Genomic DNA, 7,336 nt, shown 5'->3' with positions numbered 1-7,336 from the left:
AATCATCTTGTTTCTTTAGAGTACAAACAGGACATACTGTGATGAAGCAAAGATAAAATACTTTGCTCAAAATAGCAGTTGCTCTTAATGACTGATTTTCAAGTTAGAAAATATTTTCACTGCTTTCACAGATCGTGTCAGTGCACTACTAATACCAGTTCATAAAATAAGATAATAAAATACAGACCTGAAAGGCATCCAGAATGGTTTAAAGAACAAAAAACAGTCTTTTTTTTCCTACCACAAAGTAAAAGTGGGTGAACAAAAGATAACATACTTTCAGACAAGCCTGTCTCTTAAGCAGTTTTAAGATTTGAAATGTAATTTTGAAAGAATTTTCAGTAATAATATTCAGTATCTCTGCTGTAGTAAAAAGGATTAAAGATACAAAAGGGTTAGAAACCATTTAATGAAAAAAGTCGATACAGTTTAGCAAAGTAAAGTATATGTTTCATCTAGTGAGGTAAATGCAGTAAATCTCTCCTTACAAAAACTTTACTAAAGACAACATGCAAGTAACAGTAAGAAAAAAAATTGAAAGCAAAGTAGCATATCTATGATGTATTTCAGAGCTTCTGTAAATATAGTTTTCAGTGATAGGAGAATTATATTATATTCTTACACCTCCTAGCTAGTTTTTGAATGACAAAAGGAGAAATCTTCAGCATATTTTTCATTTCCTTGGTCATTAAAGCTGTGGTAAGTAACTAGATGTATTATATTATTTGCTGGGTAGGATTGCATATGTTTCTTGGAGTCAGGAAAAGGAGACCAAAAAAATGTGTGAAAATAAATGGAAAGAAATGCTACAAGTGGCACTAATATACAGTTTATTAGTTTATTAGTTTTATAAGGTTTACGCCTTATGTGACTGTGTTGATTTGGCACAGCCTGGTTTTTGGTAGTGGGGGAAGGCCACAGATGTGGCTTCTGTGAAAAGCTGCTAGAAGCTTCCACCATGTCTCACAGAGCCAGTTGCTGATGGCTCTGGAGATGAGCATGCTGCTGGCCCAATCAGAGAGGTTGGTAATGCCTCTGTGATGATATATTTAAGAAGAAAATCAAAACAGCGTAAGCGCAGTTTTTTTCCAGGGATGGCAAGGCACTGCTGCCAGGGCCATTCTGGCACAGTATGTGGCGATGTGCCACGGCTGCTGCCGTCTTCGGTGCAGCCTGCAGCGAGCCTTACCTGACTGGCTGCCCCTACCCAGCCGTGCTGTGGGCAGAAAAGCAGAGGTGGCGGTGGTGGCTTCTCTTTCCCAGTGCCCAACATGAAGAGAAGCATTAAATAGCACCAGCGCCGCGGTGACCACCTGCTGTGGTGGTGGGGCCACCTGGCCAGCAGCAGAAGCACGGTGAGTGATTCCCCAATGTGGAACCTAGATGAGATCAACTTCTTGGCACTGTGGGATCCTGCAGGAATCTTTGAATTGGTAGAACTTGTTGGCAGTAGTACCTACGGGCAGCAGTTTTTCTTCTAGTCAGAGAAGAGAAGGAAAGGAGGATGAGAGGGAGAACAACATGAAGGCACCAAGGTCAGTGGAGAAGGAGGGGGAGGAGGTGCTCCAAGCACCAGACCCAAGAATCCTCTGCAGGCCATAGTGAGGACTATGGTGAAGCAGCTGTGCCTCTGCAGCCCATGGGGACCCATGGGGGATGCAGAGATCCACTTGCAGCTCATGAGCAAGGCTGGAGGCAGCAGGCTGGAGAAAGTTGTGATCCACTGGGAGAGAGAGGGCCCCTGCTTTCAAACTAGAGCAGCCTATCCTTAGAGGACTGCACCTTGTGGAGGAGTGACCCATGCCACGCTTCCCCAACACTTTTGGGAAGATGTTTGCCTGTGGGAGGGACCCAGGGCATAGTAGAGAAAAGGTTCCTCTCCCTGAGTGAACAGTAGAAGATCTTGGGTGATGAACTAACCAAAAGCCCCCATGCCCTGTTTCCCTGAGCTGTTGGTGGGAAAGAGGGAGAGGCTGCAGGTAAAAAGGTGTTTTAAAGTCTTATTTTACTTGTCATTATCCTCCTCTGACTCTGTTGCCAATAAATTTACCTTATACCTTTAAATTTGTGTTTTGCCCTTAGAGTGTTTTTTCCTAGTTCTTATCTCAACTCATACACCCTTGGTTAATTTTTATTTTTCCCCTGTCCTCTGCCCAACTGTAGGAAGAAAGAGTGAGCAAATGGCTTTTGTGTATGCCAGGTGTTTGGCCAATGTCAAACCATGACAGTGACCTATAGGAAAAGCATTCAAGAAAAATATCCTTGGAGTTATTCAGAAAGAGGGAGAAATATTAACACTTGAACAGGCAGATAAAACAATGTAGAAGTTTGACTAGCAACATTTTCTCCCTCCTCCTCTTTGTTCTTCCCCATCTGGGACTGAGTTCTCAGTACACATGCTTTAGGCAAGCTGTAAAGGTTTATCCATATTCAGGTTATACAACTACTTCAGTTATGCTAGCTGACCCAATTTTGGAGCTTAAATTTCTTGCATTATATAGTTCCTACAAAACATGTCAGATGTGAATGGTATCACTTTACAAATCCACAGGTTTGCTGCAGGAAGGAAAGAAATCATCTTGGTTAGAGGATGGTGTTAGTAACACAAGGGTCATGGGTGGGATCTCTTTTTTGACCACTCACTTAAGGGTTGGACTTAATGATCTTTGCAGATCCTTCCCAACTCAGAATATTCTGTGATTCTTCTATTTGCAACAATATTGCTGAGCAATAGAAGATTGAATAGGCAGTAAGTGTTACGAACAAGTTCACAAGTTAATGTGGTTAGAGCTGTTAAGGCACTTAAAGTTGTAATAAGCTAACTATGTTGATAAATATTAAACCCTTGTTGTACCCCCACTGTTAACTCCCTTACATACACCCTGGTTGTACACCCCCTTACCTGTACCCTTATTGAATCCCTGGGGTATTGCCTCTGCTGCTCCCCAAAATGGTGGCCGGAAACATTCCTGGGAATATGCAAATTAAGAGAAACTCAAGAAAATCCAACAAAAGACCCTAGAAACAACAAGCCAACCTAAAATTTGAAGAACTAAGTGACTGGACCTACTGGCGGGAAGTCCCTCTACTCCACCAAACAAGGTTTTAAAAGTCACCATCACCTAAGTAAACTGGACTAGAATGAGGACCCTAGCTGACAAGCCAGAAGACATCTTCCTAGGCACGCCCATGAGGATGGAAGCCCCAGTTCTGCTGTGAAGCAAAACTGATCACCTCCTCCTCTGCGTCACCAAAGGGAGCAGTGGCGGTGTGCACAACCCCTCAGGCTCCCACCCAGAGCTGATCACTTAATAACGGCATTAAAAAGGAGCTGGTCTCCTAGCCCATTTATTACAGTAAGGGTTATTTATTTTAAAAAGAGAAAAGATGTGAGGAAAATCAAAGGAGTCACCATATCAGAAAATAAATACTTGAATCTCTGAGTTAAGTTGTTGAGTAATGACTAACTAGGTGACAGTAAACCCTGTGTGCTTTAAAAGTAGATCTCCAAGACATCTTGCTATGTAAGTGATGATGGGAACTGTGTGGGATATTGTCTTGGACAAGAAGACTGCTACTCAGCGTGTAGGGAGGTTTCGGTAAACAGGACATAGTAGGAGGTGGCAGTAACAAAATGCACACTTCCAGAGCTGGATGCCTGCTTTCAATTAAGCACCACTCTACGAGAAAGGAAGTGTTCAGCAGCATAATTTCCCATCACTGTTACCACTGGCTTGTGTCCACCATATCCTCTTCTAGCAGATAGACAGGGTCTAAGGGCTCTCCACCCTCTGGAGTATAAATTGAGTAGTTGGACCTGGGTGCCTGGCTGAAATAGAGATTTGAAAGGTTTGGTTTTAGGAACATAGCCTGCTTTCTGTACTGCTGATGATAAATGCTCTTTCCAGTTTGTAAGCAAAAAAAATTCATTATTAAAACACGTATCTAAAGGGGGAAAAAAAAAGAGCATTATGAGGAGTCAAAAGTGATAAAATTTTTAGAGATAATCTGGCTCTAAAAGTATATTCAATTACTTTCCATTTCTGTGTTCCCTTCTGAGGAAAACATCTATAAAAGAAGTCTGCCATCTGTACAGGAGTCAAAGGGAGAGACAAGCCAGTCAATGGCAAGCCAGTGACAGCAGGCTGCAAGCCCCAAGGGAGAATGAACTGGGAGCCCTGTGCCCAGGTGCTGTGGCACCATCTTCACTGCTGCCCTGGGCCCATACTGCCCCATCCATGAGTGTTGTGGCTTGCTCTTGAGCTTTAATTGTTTAATGTTATATTTTTCTAGGTTCTGTAATGGTTTGTTCTATGTACTCCTCTTCAGTTTCCCTAATGGTACTTCCCTGAAGTTGTTTACCCCGATTTTCCCGCCTTTCCCCATGTCAATCCCTATGTCCATCACCTTGCACCTCCCATATTTCCAGACCCTTCCCTGTCAATCCTTCAAATCCTGCCCCTGCAGCTTGTCACTCATGATTTGCTACATCCCTCTTACCAGAATGTTCTGTGTCAGTTATTAATCCTTTCATATTGATTTGCAGATTATGCATTCACTCCTCCATTCTCCTTCCCTATTGGTTTTATGTTAATGTGAACCCCCCCATGCTCCTCCTTGTTAGTTAGTCACTGGTTTGTAGGCAGTATCCTTCCCGGAGATTGCCCCCCTTTATAAACTGCTGTAATCCCTTTGTCTTGGTGTTTCTGTGCTCTCTCCAAGTTTGTTTCTTTGAAACACCTTTGGGCTTCTCCCGCAGGGGAAGAATAAACATCTTGGAACTTTGCCACTAGAAAGTCCCTCTCTTTTTTGCCACTCAGCCACCACAAGGAACCTCTCTGGGTGCCCACCTTCGGCCAGGCCAAGTGGAAGGAGAGGTTCCAAGCCCGAGGCCAAACCGCTAGCCTTGGCTCCAGTTTAGGAGCTTGAGGCAGGGAGTGGCCACACTTGATGTTGCTTGGAGGAAAGGGGCAGCTAGCCAGTTATGTGGCTCACCCCTTTCCCCCGGGATCCAGGCACGGCGTCACATGAGGATGAGAATCCATACATAAGAACTTCCCAAGAATTGCTGGCTCAGGTACATAATAGTGTGGCACAAAAAGCCAGTGAAGACACCAAGTTCCTAACACAAAACTGAAATGATCCTGAGGCAAGGACAGTGACTCTCCCAGGTCTGCTAAGGAATGAAGAAGAATTTGACTCGATGTCATTCATTTTTATTCTAGTGAGGGAACAGCAGGACAGATTTTTATTGTAGGTTGACGTTATCAACTCTGACCTTGATGGAATTATGTTTTGTGCAATGCATTTAGTGACATGTTTTAAATGTCAGACCCTGCTTTTGAGGAGAGAAGCTTGTTTAGAGGCTACAGGCACCACTACTGTAAGGCTGGTAGCACAAAGATAAGAAAAACTATTTCTCAAAATTTTGCTGAATCTTTTTATAGGTTCTATTTAAAATAAAGGCACTTACATTTCCAACAACATTCTAGTATGTTTTCACTTTTTCAAGTACACATAGTGGTTGTTTCAGTGGCTAATCAGTATTACAGTTCAGCATGATACTCAGATATGGCTTCTAGTGGTCTCCTCCCCAACAAGTCAAATTACAACAGCCATATCTAGTTATTTTAATGCTCTCTAGTGTTGACTTGGATTATAGCACGTTATTTGGTCATCCTCTCCAGCTGTATTAGCAATGACAAAAACATTTTTACAGCACTTGCAAAATATAATGAAAAGGCATTTATTTGGATCATTAATGTTAGAGATTACATTAATTTCTTTTTTAAAAATTTGATCAGCATTTTGTGAGATTTAACTGTGGTCAGATCAAAAAAGATGAAAATGATTGAATAAAAAGGCCTTATTTAGCAATTTATTTAAATATTGCACCCAGCATGTTAGATCCTTCTCATTCTTTCCCCAGCTCTTGGAGAGCTCCAGTGCAAAGCCATAACTGATGATCTACTAGCTGGTTTGTACTTTCTTTCAGTTTCTGGATCCTGTCTAAATTGGGGAGAGATCCAATGACCTGATGCAGTTTGCTTGGTGCAAAACATTAACAAACTTAGCGGCCATGCTCACACTTCTGGCTAGGGTTCATCTAAATAGGGATGTAGAACTTACAGCCAGCAGACCATATTTTGTCTGCAGTCAGGCTGCCTGCTGGTGGCAGACTGTAAGGCAGGTGTATGCCCAGCATTACCTGATACAACGCTTCTAGTGAGAACATACCAATCCCTGCAAAATCCTTGCCTTGCTAAATAAAGCAAATTCTCCCATGTGAAATTAGTTATACCAGTGACAGCTGGTATATGAGGTGTTCTACCAACAGAAACTATGTTGATTACAAATCTTCCTCCACCAATATTGCTGCAACATGCAGCTGGCATAACTGGAAGCTTAGCAAACTTCCTTATGTATGTTTACTGCCTGACACATCCTTGTTTCCAAATGTTATATAGCACAAACTGGTTCTATAGCTTGCTTCATATAGAAAATTATGCACCTTATGTCCAACATTATGGAAGAAAAATGAAGGAAAGACTGAAGAGCAGAAGGTACGGGTAAAACAGTGTATGCTGTCAATGGTTTCACTTCTCTTGGTCAGATGTTTACTCCTTCCTCTTCCCCCTGAAACAAGCTGTTAATTTTCTTTCCCATCTAGCAGTGCAAGGTGCAGTAAGCATGAAGGTATGGTTAGGTTTTCCTGTTAATTTAAGCATGTCAGTCTAAATTGCAGTACTTTCCTGGTTCAGTTTCTTCAAAATCTACCACATTCTGCTTTGCTATGAAACAGAGTAGAAATTTAACAGGGTAGGAATCTATTTCAGATTTAAGTGAAATCTGCTGGTTTAAAGTCTGGTAACTCTGCTGTGCCCAAGGCTCCCTGTTCTTGCAAAAAGCTAGTGCTCAGCCAAGGAAAAGAATGCGAACTTCCAAGATAAGGAGAGCCCCCTGGACTTTAAAAGACAAGAGTCTAAAGCTGAGGCTGTAAGAAACAGACAAGATGACCAGAGAGTTCTCTCTATACAAGAACTGATAAGGACTAATTGCAAGTTGTAACACAAAACCAGTAAAATGAATATGCATGAACCTATTGTGAAACTCTATGCATATGTACCAGTAAGGGGAATAAAAAAAAGTTCAGGAATTCTCAGGGGTGAGCATGTCTTTGAGGGGAACCATCCCCACATGAGTCCAGCACTAAAATAAACATACCAGCTTTACAACTTGTTACGTTGTAGATTAAGTTTTTTTTCCACAAATCACCTGCAAGGCTATGCTCAGCAATTCACAGAACCATCAATTGGAAAGGACCTTAGAGACCATC

This window comes from Vidua macroura, chromosome Z, assembly GCF_024509145.1.
Source record: "Vidua macroura isolate BioBank_ID:100142 chromosome Z, ASM2450914v1, whole genome shotgun sequence".
NCBI classification, from domain to species: Eukaryota; Metazoa; Chordata; class Aves; order Passeriformes; family Viduidae; genus Vidua; species Vidua macroura.
This window is presented reverse-complemented; position numbering follows the sequence as displayed.